General features: G+C 39.6%; 1 protein-coding gene across 2 annotated transcripts in view; it reads right to left on the bottom strand.

The window, feature by feature from the left end:
• lypd6 (LY6/PLAUR domain containing 6) overlaps positions 1-19,243 on the bottom strand; it is a 29,347-nt gene extending 10,104 nt beyond the window's left edge. Inside the window, exons 1-2 of one of the 2 annotated variants that reach the window (XM_047814468.1) lie at positions 18,959-19,243; positions 4,645-4,783 (exon numbers count right to left, since the gene is read on the bottom strand). The gene's annotated coding sequence lies outside the window, so the exon portion shown is untranslated. The remainder of the gene's footprint in view (positions 1-4,644; positions 4,784-18,958) is intronic. The other variant, XM_027152375.2, reaches the window with a different exon arrangement.
• Between the last annotated feature and the right edge of the window lie 1,244 nt (positions 19,244-20,487).

The raw sequence follows: 20,487 nt of genomic DNA, 5'->3' as shown, positions 1-20,487 counted from the left end.
ACACACACACTGACCCGTACACACACACACTCACCCGTACAGACACACACTGACCCGTACACACTCACACACTGACCCGTACACACTCACACACTGACCCGTACACACACACACACACTGACCCGTACACACACACACACACTGACCCGTACACACACACACACACACACACACTGACCCGTACATGCACACACACTGACCCGTACACACACACACACACACTGACCCGTACACGCACACACACTGACCCGTACACGCACACACACTGACCCGTACACGCACACACACTGACCCGTACACGCACACACACTGACCCGTACACGCACACACACACTGACCCGTACACACACACACACACTGACCTGTACACACACACACACACACACTGACCTGTACACACACACACACACACACACACACACACACACACACACACACACACACACACACTGACCTGTACACACACACACTGACCCGTACACACACGCAAACACACACATGCAAACACACACATACGCAAACACACATGCAAAAACACTCACACACAAGCACACTATAGTATGCTGATATCCTCCACAGAAATCCTGAAAATAAAGCCTATATAATAAAGCTTTTTTTGCACAGGCCTGTGTAATTGGGAAATGGCGCCAACTTTTGGTCAACAGAAAAAATTAAAAACTTTTAGAGACCCTTTAACAAGCAAGGCATGTTTTTTCTGATACTGCACAAAAGCTAACAATGCATAAAAGCCAATGTTGTTAGCAATCTTTGATATATCCAAGACTGTGATAAAAGGTAAAAAAAAAAAAAAAAGTTCACCTTTTTACTAATAAATATAGGACATTTTGTGTGTATTTTTATGTAAATGAGTGATTCACTAATTAAATTGGTAATTAAAAAGTAAAAAAGTTAGCAAAATTAGTTTTGATAATAACTAAGGTGGACTAACGGATTAATAAATATTAATCTGATATTTTTACGCAAGTTTCATTTAGTGGCTGTTTTCAGCCATGAACTACACTTAAGGGTGTAAAATCTGAATTCAGTAAATTTTAGACCTGGTGAAAAGTTTGAAATCCTCTTTCCAAAGTACGTGTTATATAAACTGTTATACATCCTCCAGCTGAAACACAGAGAAAGGTATGGCCTTTTCCTTTTAGAACTGAATACCTAATCATCTAATAGATCCAAATAAGAAGTCCAAGAAGAAACTGGCAAAGAAAGTCATACATGATGACAAACCATATGAGGTGAAACCCATCAGATCGTTTAAGTGGAACAGAGCGAGGAGCTTGGTATTTCATCAAACAACATCTCGCTCATATTTCTGTATTTTTTTTTTTTTTTTTTATCATTCTAAGTCAAAATTCTCCAGTATGTGCTGTAGAAGATGCACTGACATATTTAAATGCATGGATGCATGAGGTGCATTTAAATGCCAAGATCTATTAAGACATGGTGTTTTAAGATTGATGAAGTTAGAATTCACAGCACAGAGCTGTGACTTTAACTGGAACACAGACTGAACCCCAGACCTCCTCAGTCTTACACCATCAGTGTCTGATCTCACTGTACCCCAGACCTCCTCAGTCTTACACCATCAGAGTCTGATCTCACTGAACCCCAGACCTCCTCACTCTTACACCATCAGTGTCTGATCTCACTGTACCACAGACCTCCTCACTCTTACACCATCAGAGTCTGATCTCACTGAACCACAGACCTCCTCAGTCTTACACCATCAGTGTCTGATCTCACTGTACCCCAGACCTCCTCAGTCTTACACTATCAGTGTCTGATCTCACTGAACCCCAGACCTCCTCACTCTTACACCATCAGAGTCTGATCTCACTGTACCCCAGACCTCCTCACTCTTACACCATCAGAGTCTGATCTCACTGAACCCCAGACCTCCTCACTCTTACACCATCAGTGTCTGATCTCACTGAACCCCAGACCTCCTCAGTCTTACACCATCAGTGTCTGATCTCACTGAACCCCAGACCTCCTCAGTCTTACACCATCAGTGTCTGATCTCACTGTACCACAGACCTCCTCACTCTTACACCATCAGTGTCTGATCTCACTGAACCCCAGACCTCGTCACTCTTACACCATCAGAGTCTGATCTCACTGAACCCCAGACCTCCTCACTCTTACACCATCAGAGTCTGATCTCACTGAACCCCAGACCTCCTCACTCTTACACCATCAGAGTCTGATCTCACTGAACCCCAGACCTCCTCACTCTTACACCATCAGTGTCTGATCTCACTGAACCCCAGACCTCCTCACTCTTACACCATCAGTGTCTGATCTCACTGTACCACAGACCTCCTCACTCTTACACCATCAGAGTCTGATCTCACTGAACCCCAGACCTCCTCACTCTTACACCATCAGAGTCTGATCTCACTGAACCCCAGACCTCCTCACTCTTACACCATCAGAGTCTGATCTCACTGAACCCCAGACCTCCTCACTCTTACACCATCAGTGTCTGATCTCACTGAACCCCAGACCTCCTCACTCTTACACCATCAGAGTCTGATCTCACTGAACCCCAGACCTCCTCACTCTTACACCATCAGTGTCTGATCTCACTGAACCCCAGACCTCCTCACTCTTACACCATCAGTGTCTGATCTCACTGAACCCCAGACCTCCTCACTCTTACACCATCAGTGTCTGATCTCACTGAACCCCAGACCTCCTCACTCTTACACCGTCAGAGTCTGATCTCACTGAACCCCAGACCTCCTCACTCTTACACCATCAGAGTCTGATCTCACTGAACCCCAGACCTCCTCACTCTTACACCATCAGTGTCTGATCTCACTGAACCCCAGACCTCCTCACTCTTACACCATCAGAGTCTGATCTCACTGAACCCCAGACCTCCTCACTCTTACACCATCAGAGTCTGATCTCACTGAACCCCAGACCTCGTCACTCTTACACCATCAGAGTCTGATCTCACTAAACCCCAGACCTCCTCAGTCTTACACCATCAGAGTCTGATCTCACTGAACCCCAGACCTCCTCAGTCTTACACCATCAGAGTCTGATCTCACTGAACCCCAGACCTCCTCACTCTTACACCATCAGTGTCTGATCTCACTGTACCACAGACCTCCTAACTTTTACTACATCAGGGTCTGCTGATGACAGTCAAGATGAACTGTGATAATGGGTTACATAAGCTGGTCACATAACTAATTTAAACTGTTATACTGATTATTTCAATTTACTGAACAAAATGCATGAACAGAATCAGCCGTTTGATGAAATGAATGAATTTATACATGAGGAAAAAAAAGCAACAATGCAATTCAGTGTTGTGTGTTAATATATACTAATAATGTATATAATAAATATGTTGTCCATCTCTGCCCCTCATACTTTGTGCTAGCAATCCACTCTGAAAGGTTACATTCCACAGCACCACGGATCAACGAGTAGACTAAACACGTGTCTGTTTTAAGCCTTGGAGTGTAACCATGTGTCATCTTTAGTTAGAAGAAATCACGTTGATGTGGTCCAAAAAAACATTTCTTAGGACAGTCAGGAAATGTGAAAGGAATATAAGAGAACAGCCTGAAACACACACCTACTATAGAGTCTGTAAAGAGCGTAGTAATTAATTATAGAGCAAGATAATGAATACCCTGGATATTCAAAATATTCGGTCCATTTGAGAGGGAAACATGGAGATATCTTCGATCACAGTACATGTATCCTTCATGGTAATTACATAAGTGATAAAAGTTTGCAAAATGCTAAATCAACCAACAACTCATGTCTTTGGACTGGGAGAAGAAACCAGAGGACCAAGAGGACACCCCTGAGGCAAACTCCACATGCATACAAATGGTGGAGGCAGGAATAAACCCCCCAACCATAGGCAAATTTTAAGAAAAAAAAATTACCACCACGCCATTGGTGTATGCACTGTGTATGTATATAAATAATTAAATATACATACACAGTGATCCCTCGTTTAACGTGGTTAATGGGGACCGGAACCCCTCGCGATAGCTGAAAACCCATGAAGTATTATTGGCCCAAAGTTTGACCTTTTCACTCATCATCATCATCTTCCTCTTCCTCTTGGGCTCACTAGAGGAATCTTTCGCAGGGGCACGGCACTTAGGAGGCATCGTAAGGGCTTTACAAAAAGTTAATTTCGAACACAATACGCGAGACACAGTTGACAGTGTGAACGAGAGTGGTGAGATACAACAAGGGAAGAAGCTGGGAGAGGATGCGATGATGCGCAGCCAATCAGCTCAGATCTCACGCCGGGAACCAATCATGTGCCTTGTTCTGAGTGCCAGTGGGTATGTACAAAGCCTCTGAGAGAGTTTCTCTCTTTGTCTGGAAACCGTTTTTATTTTTCGATGAATATTTTTGGAAAAATCAGCGAAACTTGAACCGTTGAACCTTGTTTTTTTATTTTATATATATACATACACACACAGATAAAAACAATATAGGCACAAGATTACTTATTAAGCCACACTTTAAAAACAGTGGCATTCCAATAAATCTTCACCAGCTGATAGAAAACAATGTTTAATCCTAAAGAAAGAAAACGGCAAGGCTTCAAAAGACTAGTCTGAAAGAATTAAACGGATTTCCTACGTTTTCTTGTCCTCAAGGTCAGAAATTCCCCCAAGTCCCACATAGGCCTTAGCTTGTATCTCTTGTTGCATGTTAGCTCTCAACTCCTCAGACAATGCGGTGCAGCACAACAGAGCCTCGCTGAAACGCATTGGATTTCCTACAAAAAAAAAAAAAAAAAAAAGATTCTTATCACTACCAGAGGTCCAAGGCAGCATTGAGTAAGGGACCAAAATGCAAGGGGTTTGTTTCCTATTTCAGACTGCCGCTTGAGTTAGAAGGCCAAGCTACAGTACATATTTTAGCTGTATTGGGTTTGACTGTTGACGTGTAACAAATGTGTAGAACTGGAAATTTGAATCATGCATCAAATGACCAGGTCAAAAGGCCAAATTTTGCACCTTTTCTTTTTGAATCATTTTAGATCTACAGCCAAAAGTACTGCAATTTTTTATTTTCTATGCATTTTGTTTGTAATGACTTCGATTCAAACAAAGAGAAACCAGCCGGCGGATTTCCATGCACTTGAATTACAGACGAAGAAAAAAAATTGGTTTGATGGATGGGGTTATGACCTTTAGGCTCCTGGGAGTGTAGACGTAATAAATGAATGGGAAAGCTTCATCCGAACAGGACGTGGGTTTGGTTTCAGCACCACAGGTGTCTTTGTAGTACCTGAAGATTCAGCTCAGCGAGCGTTATCTCCTGTAAAGGAGTCTAACTTTACTCAGCTCTGCCTTCCAGTGTCATTTACTCAGGCCATTTATTTGAGGATAACATCAGGACCAACACAGCAGGTGCAATGGCTGACAAAAGACTTTCCTACAGAAAAAAAGGACAGTGATAAGAGTTTACAGGAGCAGAACTTTTTTTTTACCTACAATTTGCCATAACACAAACAGCATATGTCCATAGAATACTATTTTTCGTGCTCTGTTTTTAATTTTTTTCGTTCTGTTATTGCGTTTTTTTTTCCTGGATGAAATGCCTGAAATCGGGTCTATGGTTAACACAAGCTCAAGATTTTTTCATCTTTTATTGACATGACTTTTAAAATCACACAGCTTGTGATTTTTGTATGCTTTTACATGTACTAAGAAAAAGTTGTTGCTGAAAATTGGGTAAAAATGACTACAGAAGTAATCGGGGACATTAACCATCATCGTGCCTTGTTGTGTTAACACACTCTTATAAACTTCCAACTAATAAAAGGCTAAAAGAGTCGATAGAAGCTTGTTGTAGTCAAGTGAAGTTTTTTTTTTCTAGCCTAATATTATTGTTTTACTTCTGATTGCATTTAGATTTCAAAATTTTATAAAACCGTGATGAGCGAAATGTTTTGACACGGCTGTAGGCACGGCGCTCGTTTGCTGAACGACGTTGCTAACCGGAGCCGTTCTGATATATCCTATATACCCATATATTCACTATAACCTAAAATTATAATTCTATACAACAGGAAGAAAGCTAGATCGATTCACTGCCAACGTTGTTTATTTTTGTTCCGCTAAAGGAAATAGTTCCCCGAAGAAACCACACTTGCATTGTAGCATTTCATCTAGCTAGCTAGCTAGCTAGCCGCTCACATTGATTTGAAAAAGGTGTTTCTGGTGAAAGTGGCTTCCCTTTTCCTTTTAGTCTTCATATGATGAGGCTTCATATTTCGATATTTCAAAAGTTATTTTCCTGAAAAATATCAGCTGATGATGACTGTGCTAACTCTGCTAACTATTTCAAACCAAACAGTACAGACCAGTACAACGATACACACAGTACAATATCCCAGCATATAGTTCTAATAAATATGGGCATTCTTGCAACTCGGTTTAACCAGTCAAATTAATGCAAAAGAAACTAAACTCCACTATACTTTTCTATAGTCATAGCTAATTCACAGGGACTTGTATGGTGGATAATTCACATAACTGAAAATTAACAAATTCATTCATTCATTCATTTTCTACCGCTTTATCCGAACTACCTCGGGTCACGGGGAGCCTTTGCCTATCTCAGGCGTCTTTGGGCATCAAGGCAGGATACACCCTGGACGGAGTGCCAACCCATCACAGGGCACACACACTCTCATTCACTCACACACTACGGACAATTTTCCAGAGATGCCAATCAACCTCCCATGCATGTCTTTAGACCGGGGGAGGAAACCGGAGTACCCGGAGGAAACCCCCTAGGCACCGGGAGAACATGCAAACTCCACACACACAAGGCGGAGGCGGGAATCGAACCCCCAACCCTGGAGGTGTGAGGCGAACATGCTAACCACTAAGCCACCGTGCCCCCTTAATTAACAAATTAATAATTATAATTTTAACATTCATGGAAGGGGTCTCCAGTGTTGTGGATTGTAAAAGACAACACGTTTTCCACCGAGCCTTCAGGACAGAGGAGTTTGCTCTTTTGGGGTTCTGGTGATGGAAAAACTGGAAAAAAAAAAATCTCTTACAATATAAGTGATACCAGTTTCATAAATTTAAACTTTCACAGCACTTAATTACCAAGGAAATATTCCAGCTGGCACGAACATGTGGTACAATTGTGTGTTAGCTATGCCTGTGCATCTGCTCCGAGTTTCAGAGTTTCAGACCTTGCATGCATTCCAGCACCTATTTAATACATGTCTGAATGGTTTCTACTGATCTAGTGCTAGAACATATGTCTGCTTAGTTTCTTACTACAAGAGGTGTTCTAAGAAATGTCACACGAATCGAGAGCAATTCTGAGAAGTCTTTTTACGGTTCGTTATTTTCTGGAGTTCGTACAATGTAGCCTCACAGACTCGGGGTGTGTGAGCATTTTGCATGCTAGGTCGAACACTATGCTAACCTTCACCTTTCTGTGCTATAGCAACCTCTTTATAGACCCTCTGTATCCACATCCATGGCTCCAGATGTCATGCTATTTTCATTTGTCCTCACTGACTGTTAGCAGTTAGTGTGAATTCTATGGGAATGCCATGTCAATTGGAGAGAGATAGAAAGAGCAAATTTTTTCCACTTTTACTGGAAAACGTAGAACCTGAAAACACTTACCCAGCTTGCACGGTTAATCTAAAGCATAATGATAAAAACAAGCAAAAGTTTGTTGAGAGATTCCTAAACATGAACAATATGTTGGGCCAGTGTGAGCAACTGCAATAATTAATCTTGAGTGAAAGTGATGTTCCTGATGAAGGTAAACAGGTAAAGATATCTTGAACCTACAGATTGTACACTTTCCTAAGGCAAGCAGTAAGTTTTGGGCTTATTGATATTATTATAGTACGGCTCCGAAGCCGTTATACATGAATGGTGAATATGTGGAAAGGGTCCCCACTTTCAGGTACTTACAGTAAGTACACACATTGCTGATGATCTCTCCTGGACTACAAACAATACAGCATTGGTAAGGAAGGCACAACAGTGACTCTACATCCTGAGGAGTCTCAGGAAAAACAACTTACAAGATGAGCTGCTGTTGTCTTACGAACCGTTGCTCTATGGAGAATGTGCTGACATACTGTATGGTAAACCTCGGCTGCTATTCAGCTCTCAGAACAAACAATATACTGAAAGTCTACTGGCTGAATGTTCAGAACTATTTGCACCATTACACACACTCACGTTTACATATTTCATTAATTTTGTTGTACCCTGTGCAATGACGATAAAGAATCTAAGTTTTGTCTTTTTCTTCCACAAGGTTAGGTGTCTAATGGTAAGGTATAGGTCCACCCCATATAGTTTCTATAAACTGATGGACAGGTGGCGTATCCAAACAGCTGCAAGCATTCTGGACTGGAAGAATAACATCCAAACATTTTTCCAAGCAGTTCTTCCAGATTAGTTGTAGCAATCACTAGCAACTTTAAAGGCGGGGTCTCCGATTTTTGAAAGCCAATGTCGACATTTGCAATCACCAAAATAAACACGCCCCTACCCCAAAAGGGTCCCACCCCTGTATCGATAGCTCCGCCCACACATACATACGTAACCCAGGCAACTAATGGAAAGAAATGTGTCTTTATCATAGCTGAAGGGAAGAACAATACGATTGTAGATAAACAAACAAGCAAAAATGCCACACAAGCATAATGATGTAAAGGACAAAGGCATATATTAGTTCTGTGTAACAAAGCAAAACCAACGTTACTCACCTATCGAGAAGGAAAAAAGCGCCTCGGCGTCTTAAGTAAAGTCGGCCACATATTCACAGGTCGGAGTTTCCCGAGTAAATAACTCCTGAGCTAAACGCTGTTACTACACAAAACGCGGTTGTAGCTGCCTCTCTACATTACTACGATAGAAAAGAGGTGTTATTTGTGTAGTAACAGCGTTTAGCTCAGGAGTTATTGACTCGGGAAACTCCAACCTGTGAATATGTGGCCAACTTCCTGCTCCTTCAGTTCTCTCCAGCGCTGGAAAGCTGATCCTATATTAACACGTCCTACTTCTTGTCCTTATCGTAAGTCTTTCTTTTCTTTCTTTCTTTGTTTTTATCCTCCATGTCAATGTTAAAACCGCTTTCTGCTAATATCACACATGCGCACTGAACACTCTCTTCGCCCATATTGACAAGACACGCCCCTTTCTGCTCATTGGCTACACGTTTGTTTTGTTTTTTGTTTATTATTCGGCCCGACTTAAAAATCGTAGACCCTGCCTTTAAGAGCAATATTTTTCTTAAAAAAAGAAATAAGTTCAGCTTGCAAATTTCTTCAGGTTTAAAGATCCTGTTTTTGTATAGCTTAAATTCAGTAACATCTATTTTCTTTCAACCGAGTGTCAACATTTGCTATGTGGGTCTGGATCTATAAAGCTTCTTCATGTTACCGTCTAAGTGCTACAGAGATCAGATGGAGCTTTAGAATTCCAAGAGCATATAAAAATACTCAACAAGAGCGCCTGGTAACTTCTTGTAACTCCTTCCAAGTCTCAGATTTTGCATGAAACCTTGAGCTCCTTCTTTTTCCAAGTCAATTGTATACAAAGTGCACATTCTTTGGGGCACACCTTTTGATTCAGATCGGCGTGTTAAGTCAGAGCTGCTCTGAAACTCTAACTTCCTTTCAGTCAGGCACAGAACACCCAGCCATATTGTTGGACGATGTCCATGTCATCTCATTACTTCAGGTCAGGGGCTGACTTGGACCTGAAGGGGTGCTGGATTCATGTCGCTCCCAGCGGGGTCAAAGGCTTGCGGGTTTCTTTCCGAGCTCCTGCCAGGTGGGGACGTCTAGCTTCGCCTGGCAACGTGATACCGGCCTGTGAAGTGGCCTGTGAATGGCAGGGTCTCCCTCTGGAGGAAAAAATGAAATGCAAATCCTCTCCAGTGACTTCTCAAACCCGCTGGACCAGATTTTGCTATGGTAAGATAGCTGTAAGGGCGGGACGAGTGTTGTACAAGCTGCCGTGGCCCGGCCCGATGTGGCTCTTTTCCAGTTTGCCACAGGCATCTGAATAGTTGTGTTTTGAAGTAGAAAGGAGATCAGCCACTGTAGGATCAGCAGCAACAAGAAACTGAACTTGAAATTTTGAGCTTAGATTACTGACAGACTTGTCATTACTGTCAAAAAGAACCGTATATCTGTATATCTATACTCAACTTTAAGCTGCGAGTTACTTTATTTTGTTTTACTCCATTGTTCTTTTACAGGACACCACATTTCATTACTCCATGATAATATTTCATGCAGAACGGATTCACTCAAACTAATCTTCAGACACTCGTAGCGTGACGACGGCCTCGGAGATAATAACGGAGAGACTTCCTGCTAGAGAATACAATGGATTCCTGTAGTGGATCCTCATGCCACATGCCATATGGTGTTAAACTGTTCCACTTGGCATGCAGACGCTAACCAAAAGAGTCAGTTCAGATCTGGTCAGCTAGCTGAAATCCTGAAAGCACATGCTCTGATCCAACGCTATGCTTTTGAAGTGCTGCGGTTCAGCTGTATAATTTCTTAATCCTCTTCTCAGCACAGGGAGAAAAAAAAAAAAAAGTCAAATAGTTCACACAATGGAAAGCTATGGTGGAGAATAAAAAAATATGCGTCTCTGCTTTTATAAAATCTCAGTAGTATTAATATTAAACATCGAACATCAAGCGGCATTCAGGTTCAAGATTTAATAAGCAATTTATTGTGTAAATATAAAATTTAATTCTGATCAGGATTCCAAATGTGGCTCGATCTTCCAGACACAGATGGAGTCGAATCTTGATCAGCTGAACCTACAATGGTTTGTTACGGTCAGGTTTGCCCACCATTCTGACAGCAAAATTAGATATATGGCATTTGGCAGACACTTGTATATAGAACAACTTACATTTTATTCAACTGAGGGATAAGGGCCTTGCTTAAGGGCCCAGCAGTGGCAGTTTGGTGGACCCCGAAATTGAAACTCACAACCTTCCAGTTAAAAGGTCAATACCTTAACCACTAGGCTACCACATCCCCTCCAAAGTCCTTGTGGGTGAGGATACTAAATCAAAGAAGGTCAAGTCCCAAGATGGATTCTGGAGTCCTTCTAGCTTCTATCCTTATTTGACTTTTAAAGCATTTTTCTTGCTCCCTTGTTGAGGATGTGTGAAGATAATAATAAGAAAATATATATATGCACATTTTTACCCCTTGCATCCAGATCACTGACTGAATTCTATAAGATTTTAACCATTTCTGGTATAATTTCACTGCTTGGTCTAGATGCTTTATCACAAATGTACTAATGCAGGATTAGGTCAAGTCGTCCTTCTGTCACTGATGTGTGAAGGGTTAAATCTGTCTGGAGGGCACTCGGGTGAAAGGCAGAAAATCCCTTTGAAGGGTGGGTAACATGCCTAATTTTTAAGTCTAGGAGGCAGGAGGGGAGTATATGAGGGATCAGAACGAGGAGGGATAAAGTATCCCAGTGGCAGCTGCAGAAATGTCTGGGAAGGAGGAGGGCAAAACCTGATTCCCTTGAACTCTAAAGTCTGACACAGTGCAGAGGCAAAACAAGCTAATTAGGATTTCGGAGGATGAGGATCTGCCTTCTTTCTTTTGTTTTGGCGCAAGGGATGGCGTGAACCTTCCAGCTTCAATACGAAGCAAATGCACATAGTGGAAGGAGTAGATACTATGATTTTGATTATATACATGCTTTCAAACAGTGAAGTAAAAAAAATAAATAAATAAATAAATAAATAAATAAATAAATAAATAAATAAATAAATAAATAAATAAATAAATAAATAAATAAAAAGGCTCATGTCTCTGGGGCAAAAGGAGGGAGGCAATATCGAGCAGAGTGAAGCAGTCAGCTCAGATCCTCCAATTCATTCATGAAAAGGTATTTTTATTTTATTTCTCTGATAAATCTCTAGGCAAGTCTTGTTATAAACATATGCAGGAGGAGCATGAAAGGAAATAGAATTAGACACGGTGCATAAAACGTCAAACCGCAATTATGTGAGTCTCCTACTTCAAAGTTAGGAGGACGGTTTGCTCTTTAGAAAGAGTGACCATTCAACCTAAGAGAAATTGAGTTCAGTCAGTGTTCGGTGTTCGCACGGAAAACGGAAATTGCCTTCGAGCCAAACGCTCAGTACAGGAGTCGTTACAGAACAATCTTCTCAATTTCTCACATGACTGATCTGTGACAATGCAGAATTTCCAGTGTGTAAAAAAAAAAAAAAAAAAAAAAAAAGATGTGGAAACTAATAATATAAAACAGAGTAAATTTACATTCACTGGCCACTTTAATAGGTACACACTCAAATCATCCATGTCGCAATAGAAGACTTTATTTTACAAAATGATACAGCACACCTGGAGCAGTAAGGGCTAGGGGCCTTGCTCAAGGGCCCAACAGTGGTGGATTGGCAGTGCTGAGGCTTGAACCCCGATCCACAGCCCAGAGCCTTAACCGCTTGAGCCAACGCTGGCCCAGAACAAGTTCTTATTACTCTGTTATTGCACCACGCACCCATGGATCCTACAGCACTGCTTAACTGTTCCCACCACATCTCAGGGTAAAAGGGTATACAAAACTCTTTGCCTAGATGTCCGAACAGCCGAGTCACTGGCTGTCTTACTTACTGAAATGTTTAAAAAAAATAATGGTATTCTTAGACTGCTGAGTGTAACTGAGTGAACCATTATCGAATTAATCGATAGAGAATTTAAAGCACTTTTGCGCGCCTTGCTCTGGATAAGGGTGTCTTGCCAAATGCCATGAATGTAAATGTATATCAAGCAGATGGAGCTCAACATCAAAAATGTGATTGTCGTGACTTCGACCGTTGCAGAAATGCTGGCCTTAGATACGCTGGTTTGAGTATTGCAGAATATCCGGGAAGTTTCATGCACAATGTGGTGGAAAAAATACAAAAAAAATTTTTAAAAATATATTAAAAATATCTGGGTTAGGATTTTGTTTTCAGGATTGTTGTTGTGACTTCTGGTTTGTTATTTTGTTTTCAGATTTTTTTTTTCTTTTGGGTTTGTTAATTGTTTCTGAATTGTCGTGTTTTCGTATTTGTTATTTTGTTTTCGGATTTTTTTATTATTATTATTATTTTTTTTGGCTTTGTTAATTTTTTTCCGAATTGTCGTGTTTTCATATTTGTCATTTTGTTTTTGGATTTGTTTTTATTTTTTTGGCTTTGTTATTTTGTTTTTTTCTTTTGGCTTTGTTAATTGTTTCCAAGTTGTCGTGTTTTCGTATTTGTCATTTTTTTTTTTGGATTTGTTATTTTGTTTTAGGAATTGTCGTGTTTTCGGATTTCTCATTATTTTATTTGACATAACATGCATGGTCTGCGCTGCTGAAAACATTGATATAGTGGATGTTTGGTGTACATAATCTCAACGTACTGTTTAAAAGCACTAAAAAAAAATCCATTTAAAAGATGTTAAAACAATTATACACACAGATTTTTATCGGTCATGATGATTAGACTCAATCTGTATCGGTTGGCTAGAACGAAATGAAACAAATAAATAAATAAATACAAAATTCCCTAAAGAAAACATTAAAGTACAGAAATACAAAAGAGCTATTAATATTTGCTTTAATGTATTTGGGCCAAAATGCTGTATAATGATAGAAAATGGCAGCAGGTTCACTGCAGGGTGCAAGTGAAGCCTTTGGAAAAGACAAATCGAATACATCTGCTCAGCAGGACACTGCAAGGAGGCCCGAGAGGAGCTAATTAGCATCAAAATCTCCCTAGTTTGTGCAAGAAAGCCATGAACAATATCTGACTCGGAATCATGGGACAAATCCCCTCTAAAAAAAAAATTTAAGATATTTGGAAAACTATTATTTGGATTTTTTTAAATAAATAATGAAACATATTTTAAATAAATAAATAAATAAATAAATAAATAAATGAAATCTCACAATCCCTAGGCAGCAATGCAGTGAGATCCTCTGCTGGTCAGCCATGCAGCTAATGCGAAGCACAAACTTCACTAAATAATTCAAAAAGAGCATGAGTAATGCACAACGGCGAGGGACGGCTTTACACGCTCGGCTGCAGGCTCTCGATGGGGTGTGTAAGAGGTGCGGGGAAAAGCGTCATTAGATGTGTGTCGAGTTCGCTGGAGGTGAACGAAAAGGTCAGATGAAGACGTGGCTCGCTCTGAGCTGCACTCAGTCTAATGGAGATACAGATGAGTGCTCACAGTGTATTCGATGGGCCTCGTTCATTTCTGTGCACGCTGAGCCCAGCCCCCTACCCCTACATTTCCACTACGCCTTTGTACTGAGAGCAGCGTGGAGTTTATGGAAACTGTGCTGTCACGCAAAGGAACTCTGTCTGTCTTCTTGTAAGGAAAAAAAAGAAAAAGTGAGGAAAAAAACAAAACTAAAAAGGTGCCTTTAAAATTTAGATTTTACATTTATTTGTAAAGTAAAATCATCAGATTTTATTCTCTATTCATATATATATATATATATATTCATTCATTCATTCTCTACTGCTTATCCGAACTACCTCGAGTCACGGGGAGCCTGTGCCTAAGTCAGGTGTCATCGGGCATCGAGGCAGGATACACCCTGGACGGAGTGCCAACCCATCACAGGGCACACACACACTCTCATTCACTCACACACTCACACACTACGGACAATTTTCTAGAGATGCCAATCAACCTACCATGCATGTCTTTGGACCGGGGGAGGAAACCGGAGTACCCGGAGGAAACCCCCGAGGCACGGGGAGAACATGCAAACTCCACACACACAAGGTGGAGGCGGGAATCGAACCCCCAACCCTGGAGGTGTGAGGCGAACGTGCTAACCACTAAGCCACCGTACCCCACCTTATATTTTAATTAAATGAAATTAAATTCAAGTTGGGTTTTTTGTATCTCTATAATTTTTTTAATTATATTTACTTACATTAACAAAATTATTTCTAAACAATCTGAACAAGACTTTTATTGTAAGGTTGTAAAAAAAAAATATTAGATAGAAATCTGTGCAATCTAGCCTAGTGGTTAAGGTGTTGGACCACTGATCCGAAGGTTGTGAGTTCAAATCCCAGGCCCACCAAGCTGCCACTGCTGAACCTCAACTATCTCAATGCAGCTTTGCAAAACCTAAGGAATATAGTATAAAAGGTTCAAGATTTATATTAGACTTACATTTAAATCTGTTTGTATTTATCTTTAATGAGTAAGCCTGAGGTGACGGAGTTGACTGTGGTGAGGAAAAACTCCCTTACATGAAAGAGGAAGAAACCTTGAGAGGAACCAGACTCAAAAGGAAACCTCATCCTCATTTAGGTGACACTGGAGGGTGTGATTATAAACTGTTATAAACACCATAGTGTGTTATTATGAATAATGTCACCTTGTGTCACCCAAATGAGGATGAGGTTCCCCTTTTGAGTCTGGTTCCTCTCCAGGTTTCTTCCTCATACCATCTCAGGTAGTTTTTTTTCTTGCCGCAGCTGCCTCAGGCTTGCTCATTAGGGATAAAAAAAGGATAATTACAAATAAATTTACATGGAAATGAAATGTCCTGTAAAGGTGTACTGAGACAATGTCCATGTTATGTTAAACGTGCTATAGGAACAAAATTGGGTTGAATTGAAATGAATTATGAGTGAATGAAAAATGAGTCATGCTGGTAGCACCGGCCTTTACAGATAGAAATGAGACACGGTAAAATCAAATCAAGTATTTGGACTACAGTGTGAATAAATAAGAGGCATGCTATAATGGGAAAGTAATAAATAGCCATTTCTCAAGATTGTTCATGCACCAGCATGAAAGTATAATGACAATATTAAATGTTGGTGAAAGCAGTACGTCAGTTTCCAAAAAAAAAAACAAAAAAAAAACGATGTGCTGCAAAAAAAAAAAAAAGACTTCACTGTGATACCAAATGTTGGCTACACCATCCACCCCTAGCGTGTAGACAACTGACAGCTCATTAATGACCCTCATGCGTTCCTTCATCGAGTCTTCCAGCTTGTCATTAGCACGTCTCAAATGACTGCTTACACTCGACTGCTTACACTTAAAAACCATCAGGATGAAAACAGAGGACACATCTGCTAATATCGTTGTGGATAACGTCACCCAGGGTCGTCTGATACACAAACATGTGATGCCTCTTTCCATCAAAAGCCCCTATAATTGAAAGTGTCTATGTTAATGGGCATGAATCTGGTCTCGGTACACATCCGACAGCCCATTTCTCAATTCTGTGCTAACAGGGTATGCTGGCAGGGTTGAGCAGACTAATCCATCAAACTTGTCAAATCACTGCTCCGGTCTTCCTGAAAACGATTAACAACCGCATGGGTGACGACTGTGTTCGCCGTATAGATCATGAAAGGAACATCCGAACTTTCACGGATGTCAAGATGTCAAGGTCTTTCTGTAAAGGCAGACTGGATCAATGACAGAATTCGAAATGTAGAATTATTCAATAATAAATAATTCAATTGCTGATAACTGGCAACCGGCTGTTTCTTGGAAAGGCATGAAAAAAATAGCATGATGCATCTATGATAAATGTCACAAACAGGAGAAAAAGAATGAATATTTAGTAATATTTCTCATAAAACAAACTATAGTATATGCTGGCTGATTGCTGTGATTTGGAGCACTATTCAGCGCTCTCAGCACAGCCAGATAAACAGGACCAAAAGTCAGTCATCGACAGACAACAATGCACGCGTACACAGGCGACGATCCTTTCATGGCTAAAATATTCCTGTGGATCCTTTCGAGGGATTGTTCTGCTGTACCGCTTTCCTGTTATCAGCCTCACAAAAGGGCTTGGCTGGAATTTATTCTTCACACTGCTTACTTATGAGCAATTATACCATCTAATTGCACTGGATATTAATGTTAAGGTCAAACATAAAGCGAAGAAACTGACAGGTTCTTCAGGACACTGCACTTCTCTCAGATCGCACATGAAAGAAAGGCTTCATGGCTTGAATTTCACGCATGCACCAGTCTCGAGTCCTAACACACGTCTGCTGGAGTCATTATAGCGGACCAGCAATGACTGACCGTGCCTCAGTGGGCAACTCACCCAACTAGTGTTATTACTGCAATAGTATTACAACAATATAATTAATTAATGCTATTAAATATCGGTCTAATGATGGTAGGATATCACATGTAAATGAATTACACTGAATGGTTGTTGTTCTTGTTCAGATGATATTTTCATAAGAAGATTATTAAGATTGGAAATAAAAGAGAGATTAAAATAATGAGACCATATCAGTAAAAAACTTGCGTTTAAATGTGATACTGTAACCTATCTACATGACGATCATCCAGAAATAATAATGTATTATGGAAGATGCAGTTGGATGATTATAGTCTTGATCTTCTTGATAAAATGTGTGCAGCTGTATAACACAAAGTGGCACAATTTTATTTCTTTATTTATTTAGTTAGTAAGTTGGTTGGTTAGTTAGTGATGTTATAAAGTTATGTATACTGTAGATAAGTGAAAATAGGAAATATAGATATACAATAAAGATGATTGTTAAATTTCAATAATGGTGATGTACATCGTAGTATTTTCTTTACAGTAAAGCATCCTCAAATTCACAAGTGTGAACATTACGCATGATAGAGATACCCAAACCTAAAACATATATTGTCTCAAATATATGACCTGTTTTATGTAAGCTGGTGTTTTTACTAAAGAATACTCATCAGTAGCACAGAAGACAAATCAGTATTTCTATGAAAATTGGTCTTATTATAGAAATATAAGAATTCAGTAAAAAAAAAAAAAAAAAAAAAGATACAGTGAAAATTCCCTATATACTGAATATTCACCATGTTCCTTATGACATGTTTTTTTCTATTGATTTATTTAAACCAAAAAAGGATCCACAATCAAAGTGTCGTGATATAGTGAAGAAAGGAAGTAAGAGAAAGAACAGTATGTGTCATTAATTCACTCATTCATTCATCTGTAGTAATTGAATCCTGAAAGCAATGTGAGAATACAGCCGAGAGTCTGAACTGTTTAAATCTTTGCAAATGTGTTCATATATAAAAAGAGGTTATTATATATTTGTCTTCCGGTTCTTTAAAATCTGCTCAATCCAACAAAGCATTTCTCCAGTACAAAAGATTCACAATAGCCTCTCACACACACACACACACACACACACACACACACACACACACACACACACACACACACACACCAGTGTATATGAATTTCACGCATACACCTGCCTGGGTTTAAGCACCGAAAAACACAGTGGACTGACCATGAAATCTTATCATGGCATATCCTGGACTTTACACATTCCGACTTAACACAAGGATAAACACAAGGATTTTAAATAAATAAATAAATAAATAAATAAATAAATAAATAAATAAATAAGCAAGCCTTTTTTATTGTATATGATTTCAACATTTTAGGCAGTACATATTCTCCAAAACATAATTTTTAAATAAATAAATAAAACATTTCCAAAGTCAAAGATTTCTTTTTTGGGGTTTTTTTGGGGGCATATAAACAGAATAATAATACGATGTCAGATACAGAAGGTATGCGGCAATGAACACAGCTTACATTGAGCCATGAAACCCTTACAGTCCAAATCAACACTGCTGAACACTGTGTTTGTTGTTAAATCAAGCTGAGGATTTTTTTTTTGTTCCCCGTTTTCCCTTTTACAGAACCATTGCGTTAAACGCGTTCGGTGCGTTCAGTGCGTTCAGTGCGTTCAGCGCCGCGCACGACCGCGTTTACTGACTTTGTAGGTGTCCCACTGACTTGTCCTGCATTCACACCCAATCCTACTGAATCAAAACAAACACTGACGTAGAAAGCAGGAGAGAAACACTACTCACCGGAATAACCCAGAAAATTATCCTTTCACTCCTGGTAAACTTCACCCTCTGTTCCATATGAGTCCTGGATTCTCCAAACGAGTCTTGTGTCCTGAGTCCTGTCTTCTGTTCTCTGTTCGTTCTCTCTCTCTCTCTCTCTCTCTCTCTCTCTCTCTCTCTCTCTCTCTCTCTCTCTCTCTCTCTCTCTCTCTCCGTGATTTGCGCTGTCACAAGTCCCCAGCGTGGACGAGCACACGAGTTTGTTTGCGCGCCGCTTCCGGTGTGCGCGCTCTAGTTACGGTTATGCGCACCTTCATCCGTTTTAAAGTCGGTATCCGCCCGCGGCTAGAGTTTTCCTTTTATAGGCTTCAACTCAAACCTAATAAACAGAGTTTAAAGTCAGAGTGTAAACATTTACATTAACCATTATTATTATTATTATTGTTATTATTATTATTATTATTACTTTAAAATGTCAGAGGGACCATTTTAAAGCTTACAAAGTATAAATGGTACATGTTAGGATCATAGGCACATTTATTTAAGAAGAATCTCTGTTCTGGATGATTATTATTATACACTCCAAATCCAAAACTGCAACTTAAAAACAAACAAACACACAAACAAACAAACAAACAAACAAACAAATAAATAAGTTTATTTTCTGATATGATGCAGTTTAAACATTGAAAGTTTTATTACATGGCCCTCTGCTGGTGGTAAATCAAAGAAAAAACTTTTAGGTTTGCAAAATTTTCATCAAACTAAAAAAACAAACAAAAACAAAACAAACAAAAAAAAACAGGAGGTGGACAATAAGTCCATAATATAATTTCAGTGAATTGTAGACAAGTAAGCAAACACACAAGCGAAATATTATGTTTTAAGCATATAAACATATATGAGTTGTTATATATAATCATATAATTTCAAAGATTTCTTAATTAGTTTTATGCTGCATGATTTTCAACAGAAATTTTCAAGAAAACATTCAAGAGAAAATTCATCATTTTTTGGCTGCTGAGTTTTTATCCATGATAAAACAGCTGGCAGTGTCCAAAATCATTTTGTTTAAAATCTTAGAATGTGAGCATTGCAATGAACCTCATCTAAAAGCCACAGCACAGGATTACATCAATACTTTTTGTTCACGTGACCCCGATTTCCCACCGACTACAGCAGAACATCGTAGGTCTATCGTCAGCGAATCGTTATCATATAACCTGTCATACAGTCTATTTTAGTTTTTTTTTTTAGCTTTATCATGTGAAAACTAATAAGCTACACATCCCTTTACCGTAAAAAGCAACTCAAAGGCTTTGTGTTTGGGTAATTAGTAGGAAATCCATCACTATTTGCACTGTTATGCAGTTTAGGCCACAGACGGAAAGACTGTACACTTTAAATAGAGCATTTTTTTATGTATAATAAATGTTATAACCTGCAAAGGAACTATGGAGTGCTTGCAAGGTTTCAACTAACTAACTAACTCACTAACTCATTAACTCACTCATTTTCTACCGCTTATCCGAACTACCTCGGGTCACGGG

Source organism: Tachysurus fulvidraco, chromosome 6 (assembly GCF_022655615.1).
Source record: "Tachysurus fulvidraco isolate hzauxx_2018 chromosome 6, HZAU_PFXX_2.0, whole genome shotgun sequence".
NCBI lineage: Eukaryota > Metazoa > Chordata > Actinopteri > Siluriformes > Bagridae > Tachysurus > Tachysurus fulvidraco.
This window is presented reverse-complemented; position numbering and strand designations above follow the sequence as displayed.